The sequence below is a fragment of the Melanerpes formicivorus genome, unplaced genomic scaffold, assembly GCF_026170545.1.
Source record: "Melanerpes formicivorus ecotype bairdi unplaced genomic scaffold, bMelFor1.0.p_v2 SCAF_12, whole genome shotgun sequence".
In the NCBI taxonomy this organism is placed as follows: Eukaryota; Metazoa; Chordata; class Aves; order Piciformes; family Picidae; genus Melanerpes; species Melanerpes formicivorus.
This window is the reverse complement of record NW_027142364.1, coordinates 1,560,585-1,580,681: the sequence shown is the minus strand read 5'-3', so window position 1 is coordinate 1,580,681 and position 20,097 is coordinate 1,560,585. Positions and strand designations below refer to the sequence as shown.

General features: G+C 47.1%; 1 long non-coding RNA gene across 8 annotated transcripts in view; it reads left to right on the top strand.

Moving 5' to 3' along the window:
• Positions 1-13,619, top strand: part of LOC137444358 (uncharacterized) — an 88,446-nt gene extending 74,827 nt beyond the window's left edge. For 7 of the 8 annotated variants that reach the window (XR_010988129.1, XR_010988133.1, XR_010988131.1 and 4 more), the window contains 2 exons: positions 3,987-4,211; positions 10,124-13,619. This is a non-coding gene — a long non-coding RNA (uncharacterized lncRNA). The remainder of the gene's footprint in view (positions 1-3,986; positions 4,212-10,123) is intronic. The other variant, XR_010988132.1, reaches the window with a different exon arrangement.
• The last annotated feature ends 6,478 nt before the right edge of the window (positions 13,620-20,097 follow it).

Sequence of the window (20,097 nt, the reverse complement as noted above, 5' to 3'; positions counted from 1 at the left end):
GCAGAACTTGTTCCTAACATCCAATTTAGCACAAAAACATTGACTGCTCCTGGAATGTGCCCTGTGTGGGAGTTAAGTTCATGGTGGTGAGTGGTGAACATGTCTCTGACACCCTTTTGGAGCATGTTTCATTGCAAACCCATTCTGTTCTTAGAGACTGCCACTGGTGATATGTTCAGGACCTCTCTGCCATGCTCTTTTATTTCCACAAGAGCCTCTGGGCCCAGCCCTGTACCTCTTGCTCCCAGCAATGAGCCTTGCTCGTGAACATTCTCATGCCATGACAAAAAAAGCTTCTGTGGAATGATGTTTTGTAAGAAGTAGTGAAAAGCTAAGCCAGATAAGCACCCAGATAAGACAGTGATGAATAAATGCTATTCAGTTTGGTGTCTCTGTGGCCAGATCCTGACACCCACAAAATGACCCTTTTGTGTTGAGTAACACACAGATGAAGACTTGGACACCACAATTATTCTTTTCAGTGCATAAAACTTGAATGGAAGGGTCTGAGAATTAGCAACAGCAAAACAACGACGGTGGTGATGAATTTAAAATGCTTTCCAAACAAGGAAAGGAGGAAGTCTTCAGAGAGGTCTGGTGAACTTGATAAATCTTTCCACAGTTTTTAATCCTGAGTATTAGTGATTTCATCATCTCCACTGCTTACTTAGCAACTGCTGCAGGCTGCTGAATAGACTCTCATGGAAAGCAAGCAGCTTTTTGCCATAGGCCAGGAGCACAAACTACCTGTGGATCATTTGCCACCTGGCTCTGCCTGTGCTGTTGCTGTTTTACAAGTGCAGGTCTTGAGGGGATTAACAACTGGATATTAATCAGCCTTGTTTTGAAAATGGAGTAGCTGTGATGTAAGGAGGCAAAGACATTTGCTTGATGGCACTGAACTAGCATCCAGGCAAGGATTAGAACACAGCTCCTTGCTCCTGGTGCCATTCCTAACCCACCACACAAGGACTTCAGACTCACTGCCATTCACTATCTTCCAGCAGAGCAGGGTATCAAAGGATGAGGCATTAGGAACAAGTTCTTTACTAGGAGGGTGGTGGAGCACTGGAACAGGTTGCCCAGGGAGGTGGCTGAGGCCTCATCCCTGGAGATATTCAAGGTGAGGCTCGACAAGGCCTTGGGCAACCTGATCTGGTGGAGGATGTCCCTGCTGAGTGCAGAGGGGGTTGGGCTGGATGACCTTTGGAGGTCCTTTCTAACCCAAACCATTCTATGATTAAATCTCCGCACTTTGAATGAAGTCTCAGCACTATGCATTAAATCTCAGCGCTATGCATCAAATCTTAGCACTTTGAATGAAGTCTCAGCACTATGCATTAAATCTCAGCACGTTGCAGGAAGTCTCAGCACTTTGCTCTTTTGGGTTTTGGGTGTTTTTAAGCAACTCTTATAATTAAAGAGTTCAGCAGCTGCACAAGTAAGAACAAGGTTTGGTTTGCATGATATATAGTGAATTTGGAAGCCAACCTGACATCAGATTTCCCTGCCTCTGTTGTTTGCCTCCTGAGCACATACACAATGCACTATTGTCCATTTTTGAAAGCTCTGCTGGTGCTTATAAAAGTCAGGAAGAAGAACATTCCTGAATTACTCTTTTCTTCTTCTTCTTCTTCTTTTTTTTTATAACCTGTGAAAATAAGCTCATAAAACTCTACCACATCTTTAACTCACATGCCTTCCAAGATACCCTTGATGCTTACTTCTTTGAACACAGCATGAAGCAGCTTCCTTTCAGGCTCACTCATTATCCGAGCCGTGGTGTGACCTTGCCATCCAGGTCCTGTGTCTGATGGGGCAGCCCAGAGTGCTCAGCTCTGCCCCTTGCACCCACCCAAACGTGCTGTCAGGTTCTGATTGCTTTAACCATCAAGACTAGCTGGGTTCATCTGGACTAGCATGCTGCCTAGACAGCCTCCTCACAGAGCAGAACGCTCCCGTGCCGTACGTGACACAGCCTCTTCTGCTCTGTGGGTCCCCCGGTGGCTCAGTTTGCCAGGTGTGACTCCCTATAAACCTAACTTGGAACTAAAGAAGGACTGATCCTGCCATCAATCCTCTGCCACAAAGCTTTCTCTTTCACAGCTGAGTGGGCTAGTGCCAGTAACTCCTGCAGAGGAAGCTGCCCAGGCTGGAGTGAAGGCCAGGAGGGACTGGGAGGGCACAGCTTTCCACCTTTGTATTTCAGCCAGACGAGGCTGAAAGGTATTGAGTGTCACATTTTATGAAGAGGAAACAGGGTGACAGGGTTTCTATCAACATGCAAGAGCACATGAGTCATGGAAATAACCCACATTGCACATTCTACAGAGGTAAGTCATGCCAACTTGTCACTGGGGGTGCCTCAAGGGCCTGTCAGGTTCCTGTTACTGGCTTTGTTTCACATCCCACAGCTTGTCTTTGTGAACACTGGCTCAAGGTACTGCTCAATCCCAGCTCAAGCTATGGCTTTCAGTCATGACATGACTCAAGTGCATGTTCTCATGTGAAATCCCTAGCAATCTGCTAGGAAGACAGAAGAATTTGACTTGCAATCCTTGAGAACTTTGATGACCAAACACTGGATCACCATCTCTGGGAGGCCACTGGTGCTTGATGGAAGTCAGCAGCACCGACTGCCCTTGGAGAATCCTGCACCCTGAACCTAGCAAATCTCCTCTTGCTGCCACCCATGCAAAAGGGGAAGCAGGAATGAGAATACAAATGTGGCAGGAAAGATATAAACAGAAAATGTGGGAGGCAGCTGAAAGCATCCCCCTCTCCTTGCACAGTTTTATCTTCAGCTGTTCAAGCTTCTACCCTGCATCACCGCTGTTGTAAGCACAACCTTGGTTCCTTTCCTGGTTGAGAACACACAAAGTAGAGGCCAAAAAAGCCTTCAGTAATTTGACACTCAAACCCACTGCCCCCCCATCCCCTACCAGGTGCCAATGCATCTGCAAAAATGCAGCTCCAGCAACAGCAGCCTTGTGCTGCACGATGCACAGCCAGGCTCAGGGCAGTTTGCTCTGCTCACTGAGACAGTTGGGGCTGTTCAATCTGGAGAGGAAAAGACTCCCAGGAGACCTAATTGTGGCCTTCCAGTATCTGAAGGGGGATACAAGAAAGCTGGGGAGGGACCTTTTAAGATGTCAAGTAGTGAAAGGAGTGGGGAGAATGGAGCAAAACTAGAAATGGGTGGATTTAGATTGGATGTTAGGAAGAAGTTGTTCCCCATGAGGGTGGTGAGAGACTGGCACAGGTTGCCCTGGGAGGTGGTGGAAGCCTCATCCCTGGAGGTGTTTAAGGCCAGGCTGGTTGTGGCTGTGAGCAACCTGCTGTAGTGTGAGGTCTCCCTGCCCATGGCAGGGGGGTTGGAACTGGATGATCCTTGGTGCCTTCTAACCCCTCATGGTGAAGAATTTCTTCCTAACATCCAATCTGAATGTAACCACTTCTAGTTTTGCTGCATTTTCCCCCAGTCCTATCACTACCCAACACCCTAAAAAGTCCCTCCCCACCTTTCATGTAGCCCCCTTCAGATACTGGAAAGCCACAATAAGGTGTCCTCAGAGCTTTCTCCTCTCCAGACTGCATAGCATTGTGTGTACACTGTGACTGGAGTCTGAGCAGCATCACAGAATCACAGAATCCATCTGGTTGGAAGAGACCTCAAAGCTCATCCAGTCCATGCACATTTAACTGAAAGGAATCTGACCCTCACTCCCCCTTTCTGCTGCATGTGTGACTTGGGTGCTGCTTACCCTTCATGTTCCTAGAGCTCACCATGAATTTCCCTCACACCAAATCTCTCATACTATATATTGACTTACCACTCTAAAAGCCTCTTCCCACATGAGCAAACAGGGCCATATTTACACAAGTTCAGCCCGAGATTGGGCTACACAGAATAAAAATACAGTTCCATGGCTCTGTTGCTCTGTATTTCAGCATCCTACCTCCACCACCATCTCTGTCTCCTCCAGGTTATTCTGACCTCTGTGTGTTCATAAAGGCCTTGATGACAGGATGATTTTTCAACTGGAGCAGACAATGCCTGGACGGAGTCACCCTTAGTAACACCCTGGGAAGAAACTCTGATTCACTGAAGCACATCACAGCCACCAGACCAAGAATCACTCCCTGTGTACTTCTCACCAAAGGGAACTGCTTGCCAGGGTGCCCACCATTGCCCTGCCACTGCTGACAAGGTGAGTCCCCCATGCTGGAACAGCACAAATGCAACCCACTCTGACAGTAACACAGAATCACACAACATCAGAGATTGGAAGGGACCTCCAGAGATCATCCAGTCCAAGCCTCCTGCCAAAGCAGGATCCCCCAGGGCAGTCTGCACAGGAATGTATGCAGGTGGGTTTGAAAAGTCTCCAGAGAAGGAGACTCCACAACCTCCCTGGGCAGCCTGCTCCAGGGCTCTCTCACCCTCACTCTAAAGAAGTTTCTCCTCATGTTGAGCTGAAACTTTCTGTGTTCAAGTTGGTATTCATTGTTCCTTGGCTTATTACTGTGCACCACTGAAAAAAGGATCTTGGCCCCCTCGACACCCACCCCTCAGATATTTATAGACATCGATCAGGTCCCCTCTCAGTCTTCTCCAGACTAAACAGCCCCAGGGCTCTCAGTCTCTCTAACATTTTCTCATAGCCTACATCCTTTCCTTCAGAAAACTTCCATCTGTACTTCACATCTTGTGCTCAGCTTGCTCTACACAGAGCAGCAGTCAGTTAGCATCTCTAAACAGTGAGGACTGTGGCACAAGGGCCATGCAACCTGCAGGAAACTCTTCCATCAAGATGTTTGAGGTGCACAGGACCATCACAGACCTTCCTCTAGAGTTGTTTTTGACCCACTGCATAGCACCATGCAACCTGCAATTCTGAAGCAGAGAACAAACCTCACCTGGCTTATCGCCTCCACCCTTTGCTACTGGCACCAAAGGGAAGGGAAAAAAAGTCAGCTCTGAGATAATTAGATGGAGAAATGTCCTAGAACTTAAAAAAAACCCCAAAATATCTTTGATCTAAACAGTGCCTGAGCTTCTCAGAATTACAGAAACATTCAGCTTAGAACAGACCCTCAGGATCACCAAATCCAACCCAGAACCCTGCTCTACAAGATTCACCCCTAAACCAGAGCCCCAAGCACCACAGCCAAACCACCTTCAAACACAGCCAGGCTTGGGGACTGCACCACCTCCCTGGGCAGCACATTCCAGTCCCTGACCACTCTTGCTAGGACTAAGCCTACCCAGTGGCAGCTTGAGGCCATTCCCTCTTGTTCTGTCACTAATTAGCTGTGAGAAGAGACCAGCAGCAGCCTCTCCGCAAGGACCTTTCAGGTAGCTGTAGACAGCAATGAGGTCTCCCCTCAGCCTCCTCTGTTTCACACTAACCATCCCCAGCTCCTTCAGTTGCTCTTCATCAGATTGATTCTCCAGGCCCTTCCCAGCTTCCTTGCCCTGCTCTGCCCTGGCTCCAGCACCTCCACATCTCTCTTGTATTGAGGTGCCCAGAGCTGGACACAACACTCAAGGTGTGGCCTCACCAGAGCTGAGTACCAGGGGACAATCCCCTCCCTGTTCTGGCTTCAGACAGCTGTGAAATCTTCTGAGTGCTTCACTGAGGGGAAAAGCTGAGAAACCACATGGCTCTTACATGGTGGTCACTGTGATGCAAACTGAAAGTGTCAGTGCTAGAAGGCCAGGAAATTCAGAAGAAAAAAATAATTCCCTTTTTCTTCAGCTGATCTCCTCTTTGTATGACTGTATCATCCCCAAACTGCCTGTGATTTAATGCTGGGGGGGGGGAAGGGAAAAGCCAGGAGCTCCTATAGCAGAGACCACAATAAAACTGCTTAGCAGCTGAATTAGTCATAGTGTACTTTACTGTGTGCTGCTGAGTGAGTTCTCTGCAGCAGCAGTGGCAGCCAGCACAAACAAATCCTATTGTCCAAGGAGGAAAATCCACAGCACTCATGGTATCCTCTAATCAAACCCTGTCTGGCTGCTGCTTAAGCAAGGCAGATGATTTTTATTCCCTCCCCTCCCATTTTCAAACATCATCAGGCAAAGAAAACAAGTGAAAAACAGAGGCCAAATTTGTGCTGACCTAGAGCAAGCTTGTTCAGGTTGGTAGAGCCACTCCAAAAGCATTTTAGAGCCATTCTCAAGGGAACCTCAGAATCATAGAATCAGCCAGGTTGGAAAAAAACTCAGAGATCATCAAGTCCAACCTATTACCTAATCCCTAACACCTCCTGACAACCAAACCATAGCTCCAAGTGCCACATCCAAGCCTTTTTTGTTCTCCTCCAGGGATGGGGACTCCACCACCTCCCTGGGCAGCACATTCCAATGGCCAATGACTCTTTCTGGGAAGAACTTTGTCCTCACCTCCAGCCTAAACTTCCCCTGGCACAGCTTCAGACTGTGTCCTCTTGTTCTGGTGCTGGTTGCCTGGGAGAAGAGACCAACCCCCACCTGGCTACAATCTCCTTTCAGGTAGTTGTAGTTGCTCAGGAGGATTGAAACTGTGATTGTCTCTGATGGGGAAGGGAGAAAAGATGGGAAAAAAAAACCCAAGCAGTGGACAGAGAGGTGTAAGATTTACTGATTCAGAGGGAATTTGGAGATCCTGGATTCTCCTGGGGCTGTCCATTCTCAGGTGAGCACTCATGATCTGCACAGGTTTGTCACCACAGTCCTGAAAAGAAAGAAAACCCTGCAGCTCACTTCAGGAAGAAGTTCATCCCCATGAGGGTGGTGAGACACTGCACAGGTTGCCCAGGGAGGTGGTGGAAGCCTCATCCCTGAAGGCTTTTAAAGCCAAGCTGGTTGTGGCTGTGAGCAACCTGCTGTAGTGTGAGGTGTCCCTGCCCATGGCAGGGGGGTTGGAAGTGGCTGAGCCTTGAGGTCTCTTCCAGCCCTGACAATTCTGTGATTCTGTGATTCAGTTAGAGAGGGACTCCCCTCTTTATTTTCTCCCGTTTTTCCAAACCATGTCTGGGTTTCATGTAAATGCCTCTGACACTGTTGCTAATATTTGGGAGGGTATTAAAGGCAGCAGTCATAACAAGGTGATGCCTGCAGCCTTCAGAGCGATATTTAATCTCTGCCATGTCCTGCCAAGTCTGAACCATAGCACAGTGCCAGCACAGCAGGGAAAGGCAGCAGGAAGCCACCATCCCCACTGCAGCCTCTGCAGCTGCACATGGGATGGTTGAACATGCTGGGTGTGCACTCATCTCCATTTCAGATAAGGTAAAAACCTTCTGAGGGTTCCACTGGCTTTGGATTGCAGTTAGATCATCACTGGTGCCTGTGCTCTGCCAGCATTTTAAGGGAAGAAAAAAGCCATAAATCATAGGGTCAGAGATTCTATGCACCACAGAGTGCAGAGCACTTAGAAAAAGCTCTCTCCAGGGCAGTAGCCATCACTAAAACTTGCAAAGTGCTTGCTGACACCTATTCCCAAACTGGATCCCGATGGGAATCCTGCTTGAACTAAAAGGGACGCTAGGAACAAGTTCTTTACTATGAGACTAGTGGAACACTGGAACAGGTTGCCCAGGGAGGTGTTTGGGGCCCCATCCCTGGAGATAGTCAAGGTGGCCCTGGGCAGCCTGATCTAGTTGGGGATATCCCTGCTGACTGCAGGGGGGGTTGGACTGGATAAGGTTTGGAGGTCCCTTCCAACCCAGACCATTCTATGATTGATTCTGTGATTCTGTGTGTAGTGGTTCTAGGCTATGCCTTTAAAATTCCAACCTACCACACTATGATTCTATGATTCAAGCTTGGGCCCTGCATTTCTTGTGTGCCTGCTGGTATTGATTTCAGTTACCCAGCTCTGGATGTTTTTAGTGGAGAGCAGTTCCAGGTTTAATTCCACCTGATCCTTGCACTGTTCAGTAGGTTTATCCACAAATAAGGAAGTCATAGTGGTGCTTCTAATTCTACAACCAGCTGAGAACTGCACTTTTTGATGTCACAGAACTTTTTTTCCCCCCAGAGTATCAATAAATGCATTTGTTTATCCTAACCAAAAGGTGTTTGTTTGGTTTTCCTGGGTTTTGTATGCCAGGCTACAGCAACCCAGCAGCTTCCCTTTCTGAAAAGGAAGGGCAGCAGTTGATTTTTATTATGCATCAATACAGACTTGTTAGCAATAAAATGGCCTAACCCTCAACTTTGTTTACTACAGCAAGGCAACCACGAAGGAAAAATGTGCTCAGTGATGAAGGTTTGGCAAGCCAGAAACCACATTTTGTTTTCCATGGTCTCAGTACATTGCTATTTACTTCTTTCTTCTTCTTTTTTGGCAACCATTAATGTAAGGTAAATGTTGTTGATATAAATAGAATATAGAATTAGCAGCTATACCTGAGCCTCACTGCATGCTTAGCTAAAGCCCTGGTAAGCAGACAATAGCTGCTTGTTAGAGCAAAGGAAAACAAAATGTTCTTGCAGTAGGGTAGCAAAGTCTGACATTAAGATGCTCCATGGTTTTCTTGCTCTCAGGAGTGGGGAGGAAGTATTTCTTTCTGACAACTGTATCCTGGGCTGCATCAACAGAGACTAGCCAGCAGGATAAGGGAGGTGATTCTCCCTTTCTACTCCACTCTGATGAGACCCCACCTGGAGCACTGCATCCAGTCCTGGAGCCTCTGTCCCAGGAAGGATCTGGAGGTGCTGGAAGGTGTCCAGAGAAGGGCCACGAGGATGAGCAGAGGGCTGGAGCTGCTCTGCTGTGAGGACCGACTGAGGAAATTGGGGTTGTTCAGTCTGGAGAAGAGAAGGCTCCCAGGAGACCTAATTGTGGCCTTCCAGTATCTGAAGGGGGCTACTGGAAAGCTGGAGAGGGACTTTTGAGGGTGTCAGGGAGGGATAGGACTGGGGGGGGATGGAGCAAAACTAGAAGTGGGGAGATTCAGATTGGATGTGAGGAAGAAGTTGTTCCCCATGAGGGTGGTGAGAGCCTGGCACAGGTTGCCCAGGGAGGTGGTGGAAGCCTCATCCCTGGAGGTGTTTAAGGCCAGGCTGGATGTGGCTATGAGCAACCTGCTGTAGTGTGAGGTGTCCCTGCCCACAGCAGGAGGGTTAGAACTGGATGATCCTTGGGGATCTCTTCCAAGCCTAACAATTCTGTGCTTGTAAATACTTTCTCTGGTCTCCCCTTAGATGCACTTGCTGATGATCACCAAAGGCAGTGCAAAAGACTCTGTGCTCCTGTTGAGTTGACACCAGCTACCAACAAGAGGCAGTTCCCACCTTTCCCACTAGCACTTGATAGAAAAGTCTGGTGTAGAACAACTGTGCATGCTATGGCATGTGGAAACAGAGAGACAACCAAATGAGGGCAGTGGTTCTGGTAATGGAAAGGTGAAATTGTGCTTTCTCATGTGTTCTTGTTGACAGCGCTGTGCCAGACAGTGCTTGTCTGCCCGCCCTTGATTGGGTTCCTGATAAGAGCCTGGTACAGCCTCTCTGTGACCTTCCAGCTGAGCTCCTGAGAGCCACAGCTACTGAGCTGGGAATGGCAACAGCTAACAGGAATAGGTTTTTACTGCAGGACACCCAAAAGGCAGAGCTTTAGGAGCAATGGCAATGGCAGAACCAGCAGGGCAGGGGTGTTGTGAAGGGGAATATTCCTGGCAGCCCCAGGGAGCAATTTGCCTGGAGCTGTGGTTGAAAAGAAACTCCAAGCACCATCCCTCTCTATCTGTGAGAGGAGGACCACTGAGTCCTGAGTGCTCCCTGCAGACACCACCACTCCTCTGCTTGGAGACTGCTCCATATTGAAATCCCTTAACCATTTTCAGATGCCTTAGCAGAACACAAGCCCCTGAAGAAAATTACCCTATGGTCTTAATTTGCAACATTTACAAGCTAATTTTTATCCATATGGAAGAACTTATTTATAGTGCAACTGAGAAAAAAAACCAACAGACCAAAACCAACCCAACCTCCTCCAAAGAGAATGCTTAGTATAGCACTGCCTTGGCAGTGGATTACTGAAGAGCTTCCACACTGCTTAACACCTTCAGGACAATTCCACTGATCAGACTCCTAATGCAGAATCTGTTTGGCCTTGCCATCCCACAGGGGACTATTAGCATAATAATGAGAGCCGAAAGGAGGGAGATCAAGAGAAGCACAGCCAGCAGGTGGAGGGAGGCGATTCTCCCCCTCTGCTCTGGTGAGATCACACCTGGACTACTGCATCCAGTCCTGGAGCCTCTATTACAAGAAGGATCTGGAGGTGCTGGAAGGTGTCCAGAGAAGGGCCACAATGATAATCAGAGGGCTGGAGCTGCTCTGCTATGAGGACAGACTGAAGGAGTTGGGGTTGTGCAGTCTGGAGAAGAGAAGGCTCCGAGGAAACCTCATTGTGGCCTTCCAGTATCTGAAGTACAAGAAAGCTGGGGAGGGACTTTTGAGGGTGTCAGGGAGTGATAGGACTGGGTGGGATGTAGCAAAACTAGAAGTGGGTAGATTCAGATTGGATGTGAGGAAGAAGTTGTTCCCCATGAGGGTGGTGAGAGACTGGCACAGGTTGCCCAGGGAGGTGGTAGAAGCCTCATCCCTGGAGGTTTGGAAGGCCAGGCTGGCTGTGGCTCTGGGCAACCTGCTGTGGTGTGAGGTGTCCCTGCCCATGGCAGGGGGGCTGGAACTGGCTGATCCTTGAGGTCCCTTCCAAGCCTAACAATTCTACGGTTCTATGATTATGGGAATCCTGGAAGTGATCTTTAAAGTAATTTGTCATTTTACCCCAGAAGTCAGTTTGTGCCACCTCAATCAGTTTCCTCTGATGAGCTTCAGAATATTCCCTTCCCCAAATGTTCTCTTTTCTCATTTTGCTGAGGCTCCCAAGACAAATCTCTGAAACTGTTTTGAATTTGCACACAGGGCTACATGCTGAGATCACTTCTTCAGCATTCCTGATGAAGGACAACTGATTGTGCCTGTTCTTCCACTCAGGTTTAGAATGGAAGTGTTCCATTATGAACATGAGGTGCCACAGGAACATGAGGAAAAACTTTTTCACTGTGAGGGTGACACAGCCCTGGAACAGGCTGCCCAGAGAGGTTGTGTTGTCTCTCTCCATTGACATTCAAATCCCATCTGGTGTGTTCCTGTGTGACCTGCCCTGGGTGATCCTGCTCTGGTATGGGGGTTGGACTGGATGATCTTTTGAGGTCCCTTCCAACTCCTAATACTCTGTGATTCAATAGCAACACAGAATGCAGCTCATCACAAGCAACCATGTGCTTGTTTACTCCAACACTTTTTGCTGTGTAATCTCTCCCTCTCACTGACAGTTTGAGCTCAGTGGAACTGCTTGTGGCAGTGTGCAAACAAAATTAAGAGCCAAACCTTGAGACTTAGGTGAACTGAGTTTAGGTTTCCCTTCAGCACATCATTTCAGCGTCTAGCAGCAGGAGGGTCTCAGTAGGTGCAAAGTTACAGGCTTGGCTAGGACCTGCACAATCTGAACAAGAAAAGCAGGAACGAGCCACAAAAGTGATGTTTCTTAGTCTGAGTGTGGTATACAGCTACCATTTGGAGCCAGAGAATCCATTGATCCACTGTCCACACAAAACCAATCTCTGTGCCTTTGTAGGCAAATTGCAGCTGCTGTGAAATGTTAAGTTTTGTGTAGCGCATTTAGGCACAGGAGAAAAAAAGGCCAGGGAAGCAGTTGTGGCTAATCAGTACCCCACATGATATGGGAGCAATAGATCTGTCAAAAATTACTCAGAACCTAAATATGCAGAAGTTCCCCCACACCTTTATTTATCCAGCTCTAATCTTTGCTCCTGAATGCATGCTTCACCAGTAAAAAGGGGAAGAGAAGGCATTGCACTGGCTGGAGTGAAATGTGAGGGGCATAGATAGGGGTTCACCTTTGAACCCAAGCATCTCACACACTGGAACCACAGAAAGGTTGTCTCAGCCAAGCAGAGAGCACAGACATCTCTGCTCCAAACAAGCAGAGCTCCCTGCAAAGTCTATTGACCTAGGCCATTGAGTTATTATTGTTGTTATTAGTATTGATATTGTTATTATTATTGCTGCTGTTATTATTATTACTGTTGTTATCATTGCTGTTGTTATTATTATTACTGTTGTTATTATTGCTGTTGTTATTATTATTGCTATTGTTATTATTATTGCTGTTATTATTATTGCTGTTGTTATTATTATTGCTGTTGTTTTGTTGTTGTTGTTATAAGTTGCAGCTGCTTAAATGTCTACTCTGTAACTGCTCTCTTGTCTTGAAATCAGACCATCTTTCTACTCCATACTTCCTCTTGCACCACAAACACCCCAGAAGGAACTCAGCAGGAGCCCAGCACTGCAAACTGATCTCTAACCACAGAGCAAGTCACGCCACAGGTTCTTTAATGTGAAATGTGTGCACATTCCCTTTCTGCTTAGACAACATCCCCATGCTAATTAAAATGTATAAATAAATAAACTGATGCCCTGCCATTATTTGTGTTTTCAACAGGGAGAGATAATTGCTGTAGCTGGTAAACCCCCTGAATGATTGTTTATACACAAAGCACAGAGATTACTCACTGAAAAGTGGAAAAGGACCTGGGGGCCCTAGTGGATGGAAGGTTGACCGTGAGCCAGCAATGTGCTCTTGTAGCCGAGAAGGCCAATGCCATCCTGGGGTGGATTAGAAGGGCTGTGGTTAGTAGGTCCTCCAGAGAGGTTCTCCTTCCCCTCTACTCTGCCATGGTGAGGCCACATCTGGAATATTGTGTCCAATTCTGGGCATCTCAGTTCAGGAAGGACCTCAAGGAACTGCTTGAAAGAATCCAGTGCAGAGCCACAAAGATGATGGAGTGAAACATGTTCTTTATGAGGACAGACTGAGGGAGCTGAGGGTCCTTAGCTTGGAGAGGAGGAGCCTGAGAGGTGACCTCATTGCTGGTGATAAAGATGTACAGGGTGAGTGCCCAGAGGCTGGAGCCAGGCTCTGCTGGGTGATGCCCAAGGACAGCACAAGGGGCAATGGTGGGAATTGAGGCACAGGAAGTTCCATAGAAACATGAGGAAACAATTTTTCTCTGTGAGGGTGACAGAGCCCTGGAACAGGCTGCCCAGGGGGGTTGTGGAGGAGTCTTCTCCAGAGATACTCAAAACCCACCTGGATGCATTCCTGTGTGATCTGCTCTAGGTGATGCTGCTCTGGCAGGGGGCTTGGACTGGATAAGCTTTTGAGGTCCCTTCCAGCCCCTGGCATTCTTTGATTCTGTGAAAATGAACAGCCCATCCCTCAGGAAATCCAGCACTGAACTGTTGCCATGTCCCCTTAAAACACACTGGTGCCAAACAAAGATTCAAGACACACAAAGCCTGTGGAAGAGCTGTGGATTTTCTCCACTACTGATACTGCTCTTCACTGAATATGAGTTTGAAATGGATGAGAGAACACTCAGCTGAACTCCACGGGAGATACCTGAAACCATCCACTTCGCTCTTGTTAACTGGGTTAAATGAAACCTGATCTGGATTCCAGTTGATCATAAGACTGGAATGCTGGAAATGCTGTAATCTATTTATACATCAAATTGAATAAATGTTGTGTGCCTTTAGATTTCATTGCATTCCAGTGGATTAACTAAATATGGACACTTTACAAACTGGTTTGTGTTCAAATGGAGGGGGGGGATGAAAAAAACAAGGCAGACCAGCCTGACTTATTTATCCTAAAGCCAGGATTGATTTCTTGCCTTTTAAACCATGGAGCAAAAAGCCAGGTCTGCTGTAAACCTTCCCTAAAACTGTTGTTCCTGCAGCAATGATTTATTGCTAGTGCCAACACATGGCAGTTGCTTTACAATGACATCAAAATAACATTTAACTTTTGTCTTTTTCTTTTTTTTTTGGCATCAAGAACATCTCACAATCCCAGATTTGATTTGCAGCTCAGATTTGACTTGCACTTTTCTTCTTTCTGCCTCTAAACCACAGATGATTCAAAGCACAGCAGACAGCAGGGCTGAGAACAACCCTGGGAATGAGAGCAGCCAGAGCAAACCAGATGACAACCACACAGGGGCTTCTGCAAGCCCAGCAGTAACTGACAGTAACTAATCTATCAATGCAACCTCAGGCCCCCCCAGGTGAAGCAGCACTCCTCAGGCAACCATTCCACACAATGCTGCAATTTCTCCACTTTATTTACTTCCTTCTTTAGGTGTGCCTTTGACACAAGAGGAGAAGTCCTGCCCCAGACTTGCTGCAGGCAGGCAAACAGCACAACCAGGTATGGCCAAAGTGAAGGTGCCCATCCCCAGGGAGAGCAGATTGTGCTCCAGACCTCTCTGTTGATCTCTGCAAAGGCTTCTCTTAGGTTTTAACCTACCTCAGCTAAGTAAAACGCAGCTCTCACTGACATTTAATGGAGTTTACATTGGCTTGAAAGGGGTCAGGATCAGGCTAACACCAACTGATGAGATTTGGTGACATTTGTGCACTCCCATTTGCACTTTCAATGTGTTTCCATGTGTGTAACAGTTTCCATTTGTTCTCGGTTGTTGGTCACATTCATTTAGTTTTTGCACTAGTTGTTGGATTTCATGCCCTATTCTTTTCCATATAGAAGACAATGAACACTGAAAAGACCACAAAAAAATAAAAAGAGGAATTTTGTTAGGGTCAGGAAAGAGGAAATTTCCATGCTTTTTGTCACATGAGACTTTAAGAAGAGCCTAAAGCTAAATACTGCAGCTACCACTGACTGGTTCCCTTGATAGTTAGTGGCCTTTATAAATGCAAAACCCCTGCTTAGACATTCAAGTAACTAATTTGCCCTTTTCTATGCCCTCCTTCCCTCCAGCAGTCTGTAACCTGGAATTTGTCTTCCAGGTCTTGCAGTCAATGTCTTGCAGCTTGAAATTCCAAAGGACTTGAATTTCAAATTACCACTGCATCCCAGTCCAGCTCCAGATCATGTGTGGCCATGTAGAGGGGGTTGAAAAACAAGAAGAATTTGGATAAGTCTCTTACTGTCTAGCTCCACTAGTTCCATACAATGGGAAATGAAGAGTTTACAGTGCAGGAACTTCTGATGTTAGTGTTTCTTTGAAAATACTAATGCAGGATCTTGATTGTATTTTAAATGTTACTGGATCTGAACATTGTTTTAAAGTGTAGAGGATCTTGGTACAACAGTAACCTGAAAGGGAGTGCACCCCTAAAACACCAAACTGGTACACCCCACTTCACAGAGGTGAAAGCTTAATTCTAAGTAACTCCTGAATTTCTGTTCACTTTTAAAAAGAACCTAGAGATCAGCATAGGTTAGGGACTGAGCTGTTGGAGAGCAGTGAAGGGGAAAAGGACCTGGGGGCCCTAGTGGATGGAAGGTTGACCGTGAGCCAGCAATGTGCTCTTGTAGCTGAGAAGGCCAATGCCATTCTGGGGTGGATTAGAAGGGCTGTGGTTAGTAGGTCCTCCAGAGAGGTTCTCCTTCCCCTCTACTCTGCCATGGTGAGGCCACATCTGGAATATTGTGTCCAATTCTGGGCACCTCAGTTCAGGAAGGACCTCAAGGAACTGCTTGAAAGAATCCAGTGCAGAGCCACAAAGATGATGGAGTGGAACATCTTCCTTACGAGGAAGGATTGAAAGAGTTGAGGGCTTTGTAGCTTGGAGAGGAGGAGCCTGAGACGTGACCTCATTGCTGGTGATAAAGATGTGTAGGGTGAGTGCCCAGAGGCTGGAGCCAGGCTCTGCTGGGTGATGCCCAAGGACAGCACAAGGGGCAATGGTGGGAATTGAGGCACAGGAAGTTCCACAGAAACATGAGGAAACAATTTTTCTCTGTGAGGGTGACAGAGCCCTGGAACAGGCTGCCCAGGGGGGTTGTGGAGGAGTCTTCTCCGGAGATATTCAAAACCCACCTGGATGCATTCCTGTGTGATCTGCTCTAGGTGATGCTGCTCTGGCAGGGGGCTTGGACTGGATAAGCTTTTGAGGTCCCTTCCAGCCCCTGACATTCTGGGATTCTGTGATAAATTACCTGCTTATCACCTGTCCATTACCATGCCCAGATGTTAGTCCTTTTAAGACAGTGTCACAGATCCTGGCCAGCACTTAAGTCTCAGTACTCAGCACCCAAAAAAGGCAGGCAGAGCCCTGAAGACTTCTCTGAATCTGCAGACAAGGCAGGCTGATAGATGGTAGAGAAAAAAAAAAAACAGAGGCACAAAGAAGGAAAAATAACAGAGCCCCACTGCAGACAACCACCGAGTTTGGTGTTGGGCTGAGACTAAACCACTCAGCCCCTGAACTTTTCCCACCGACTTCCACACAAACAATGCCAGCCTGGACTCCGGATCCTTGGGTGAATGCCCTATCTGTTAGATCACCCTGCTTCCCCAGGCTAGCTTTTAATCTTCAACCATCAGCACCTAACATTATTAAAGGCTAAGAAATGTGAACCCGTGAACTCTAGATACCAATAAATAGCCCAGCTCCCTTTGATAGTTCCTGCAGCTCTCTCCTGAAGAGCATTGCTTCTCTTTGGTGTGTTAGCATGAGAGCGTTAAAGCTGCCACATTCACCTCCCCGTGCACATCCTTAGGCACACACGCAAAGGCCTCTAGATGTGAGCGTGTCTGTGCCTGTGCACACTCTGCAAGGGCTCAGGGGTTTCAAAGTACAGCTTTTAACCCTGTCTGAAGGGCAGGCAGATGGCAGCTATGCTTAGTGGGAGCACCACCTTTTGCCCATTTAAAACCATGTCAACACAAAGAAACCCAGGACTTTTTAGTGCCATTTTCATGCACATGGTGAATGTTTTGAGTCTTCAGAGCTTACACTCCAGAGGAACTTTGGTTTTGGTCCTCTATCAGTTGTGGGAGAAGATATCTGCTCTCTGAGGCTGAGAGATCCCCTGAAAGATAGTTGTCTTTTGCATGACCCTTAAATGCAAAACTATGTAAATTTCACCTGCAGTGGCCCAGCAGCAGAGCCGGGAGTGCAGAAAGCAGCTAGGAGCTCTCATTGCTGCTGAGCTCTGCCGAGGGATCCTCCCAGTGAAAAGTGTGATGGGGGAAGGAGATGTGGAAGGGTCACAGAAAGCTCCCTGACACACACCACAGCAGCACTGCAGAGGAGCCTGCTGCATCTGTCCCTGCAGAGTGTGTCCAGCAGATCGAGGGAGGTTTGCCTCCCCCTCTACTCTGCCCTAGTGAGACGCCACCTGGAACATTGCATCCAGTTTTGGGCTCCTCAGTTCAGGAGGAGAGAGAGTCCAAGGGAGGGCTACAAGGATGATGAAGGGACTCATGCACTGCCTGATGAGGAAAGGCTGAGAGCCCTGGGGCTAAGTCTGGAGAAGACTGAGAGGGGATTTAATGTTTATAAATACCTGAGGGCTGGGGGTCATGAGGGAGGGGACAGGCTCTGCTCAGTTGCACCCTGGGATAGGACAAGGGGCAGTGGAGACAAACTCCAGCACAGGAGGTTCCACCTCAACATGAGGAGGAATTTCTTCACTGTGAGGGTCACAGAGCACTAGAACAGGCTGCCCAGAGAGGCTGTGGAGTCTCTGGAGACTTTCAAGCCCTGTCTGGATGTGTTCCTGTGTGACCTGTGCTAGATTCGATGGTCCTGCTCTGGCAGGGGGGTGGACTGGGTGATCTCCAGAGGTCACTTCCAACCCCTGCCATCCCGTGCTCTGTGATCCTGTGCTCTCCACACAGCAGAAACAGACAGAGGGAAACCAGCAGCGTCCCGCACGGCCGACACGCACAGAAACTCAAACAGCAGTCACGTGGGAATCTCTCCTAACTCACTCTGGCAGATGTTTATCTTGAGGGGGGGGAAAAAGGGGGGAATATCTTCATGCTTGGCACCTAATAAAAACATCAGTCTGTTTGTGCCCAGCACACTAGAATATTGTGCAGCACTCCTTCGGCCCTGTGCAAACACCATCAGTGCAGTGCTGCCAAGGCCACTGTGTGGATGATTTGTGTGGATCTTGGCTAACCTGGCCCTGGGCTGCAGCAATTTTTATACTTGACTTTTCAGAAATCTTTCTGTTTTGGTGGTGAATCAATTTGTCCTGCTCATTCTGGTTCCTCATGCTTCCCCTGTTTTTCACCTTTTATACTGATTTCCCTTTCTGCTTTGCTCGACCACACTGAACACCACCCAAATAGCTTCGTTCCTCGTTACAGGTTGAGGTTGGGTTAAAATATTCATGTACACATAGTTGATGAATGGAGGGTTTAGGAAATGACTGTTTCAATCTGCATTTAGCAGTTTATAATACACAAATGTATTCCTACCTACAACAGCTTTATCATCTGTCATCCTGTGTATTCTGGATTAATATGCCCAAATTCCTTCCATTTGCAAGCGAGGAAGTTAAATCCCCATTCAAAAGCTACCCCAAGTCCTCACCATCTCCTGGAGCTGGCTGTTCCTTGCCCTTGTGAAATGTTCTCCAAAGGTTATCATCATTGTTTATAGAAGATTGGTGCCATATACAATCCCAGCTGCTGACCTGAGAAATGCCCCAGAGCTGCAGCTGACTCGGTTGGTATCTGTGGTATAAACAGCAGTGATGGTTAATGTATTGAACTATCACATATCTAATACACTGCAGTATCACACAGCTAGTAGATTGCACTGTCACACACATTATCACACATTTAATAGGTTGCATTATCACTCATTTAATTTATTGCATTATCACACATCCAATGTATTGCATTCTCACTCATATAATACATTGCATTATCACTCATTCAATGTATTGCATTATCACACATCCAATATATTGCATTATCACACATTTAATATATTGCATTATCACATATCTAATGTACTGCAGTATCACACATCTAATATATTGCATTATCACACACCTAATGTACTGCAGTATCACACATCTAATATGTTGCATTACCACACATCTTTGGCCCCAGGACTTTCCCCTGGCTCTTTAGTCCACCACTGTTGTGACTAATTTAAGAACTCCCAGGCACATCCACGTGCTGCCTGGTAAGCTGAAACTGAACTTGCCCAAGCAGCATCACAAATGCTCAAATACAGAGATCCATTCTTTTAACAAATGGGACTTGGCTGACTTGCAGAACAAGGAGTAATAGTTCCTGGGCTAATGGCAGGTTTAAGGCCTAACGCCTCCTGCTCTTTGCCAAACCCACACTTTCTCATGGACATCAGACACTTGTTTGATTGAAACACAAAGTTTTAATGTTGCAGTTCAGTGTTAAGATGATGTGACTCATCTTTTTTTGAGATCCTGCACTCTGTACATTTTCTCTCCAACATTTCTGTATCTGAAATTGTGGAGCGAAGAGGGTGCAGGGAACATGAGATTGAACCTTAGAGGGAATCTGTTTGGAAGGAAGTTTGAGGGGGTGGGGGTGTTGTCTTTATCCCCTCTTGGGGGCTGGGCAGAAAAGATGAATTCTAGGAATACAGATTCAATTAGAGAGCTAAGAGAAGGCAGCAAACAGAGGAAAAATCATATGCTTTATCCTCCAGTGGGTATCTAGTAGAGGCTGCTCCAGCAAGAGTTGCCTGTCACATCAGAGGCAAAAACTCCTGTATACCGGGAGGAAACCCAAGAATTCCCAAGGCAGTTCAGATGGGAATTCAAGCTCGTTAAGGAGGGAGAAGGATGCTGCACAGACAGCTCATCATCTCCTAACATATGCATGATGAAGGAACTCTAAAAGGCAGACTTTGAAGAATATGAGGACAGGAAATAATGAGGGATGAGCTGGTAGAAACAGAGGGGAAAATAAGGTTCACACTAGTGTAAAAAGAAGTAGACAGAAGACAAAGTGAGCAGGAGGATGAGAAGAAAAGCAAATCTTGGTACACTGCATGCACCCAGACATGGAAACCAAGGATGCTGCAAACGTGAGGAGAACTCACAAGCACCCCAGAACAGAAGTCTATTAAAAGCAGAACAAGTGGAGGATAACCTGAGATTCAGGACCCCAAAAAGAGACTACCCAGAATGTATGGTGGAGGGACAAGTCCTCTATGCAGAGGACACCCAAAAGAAGTGGGGT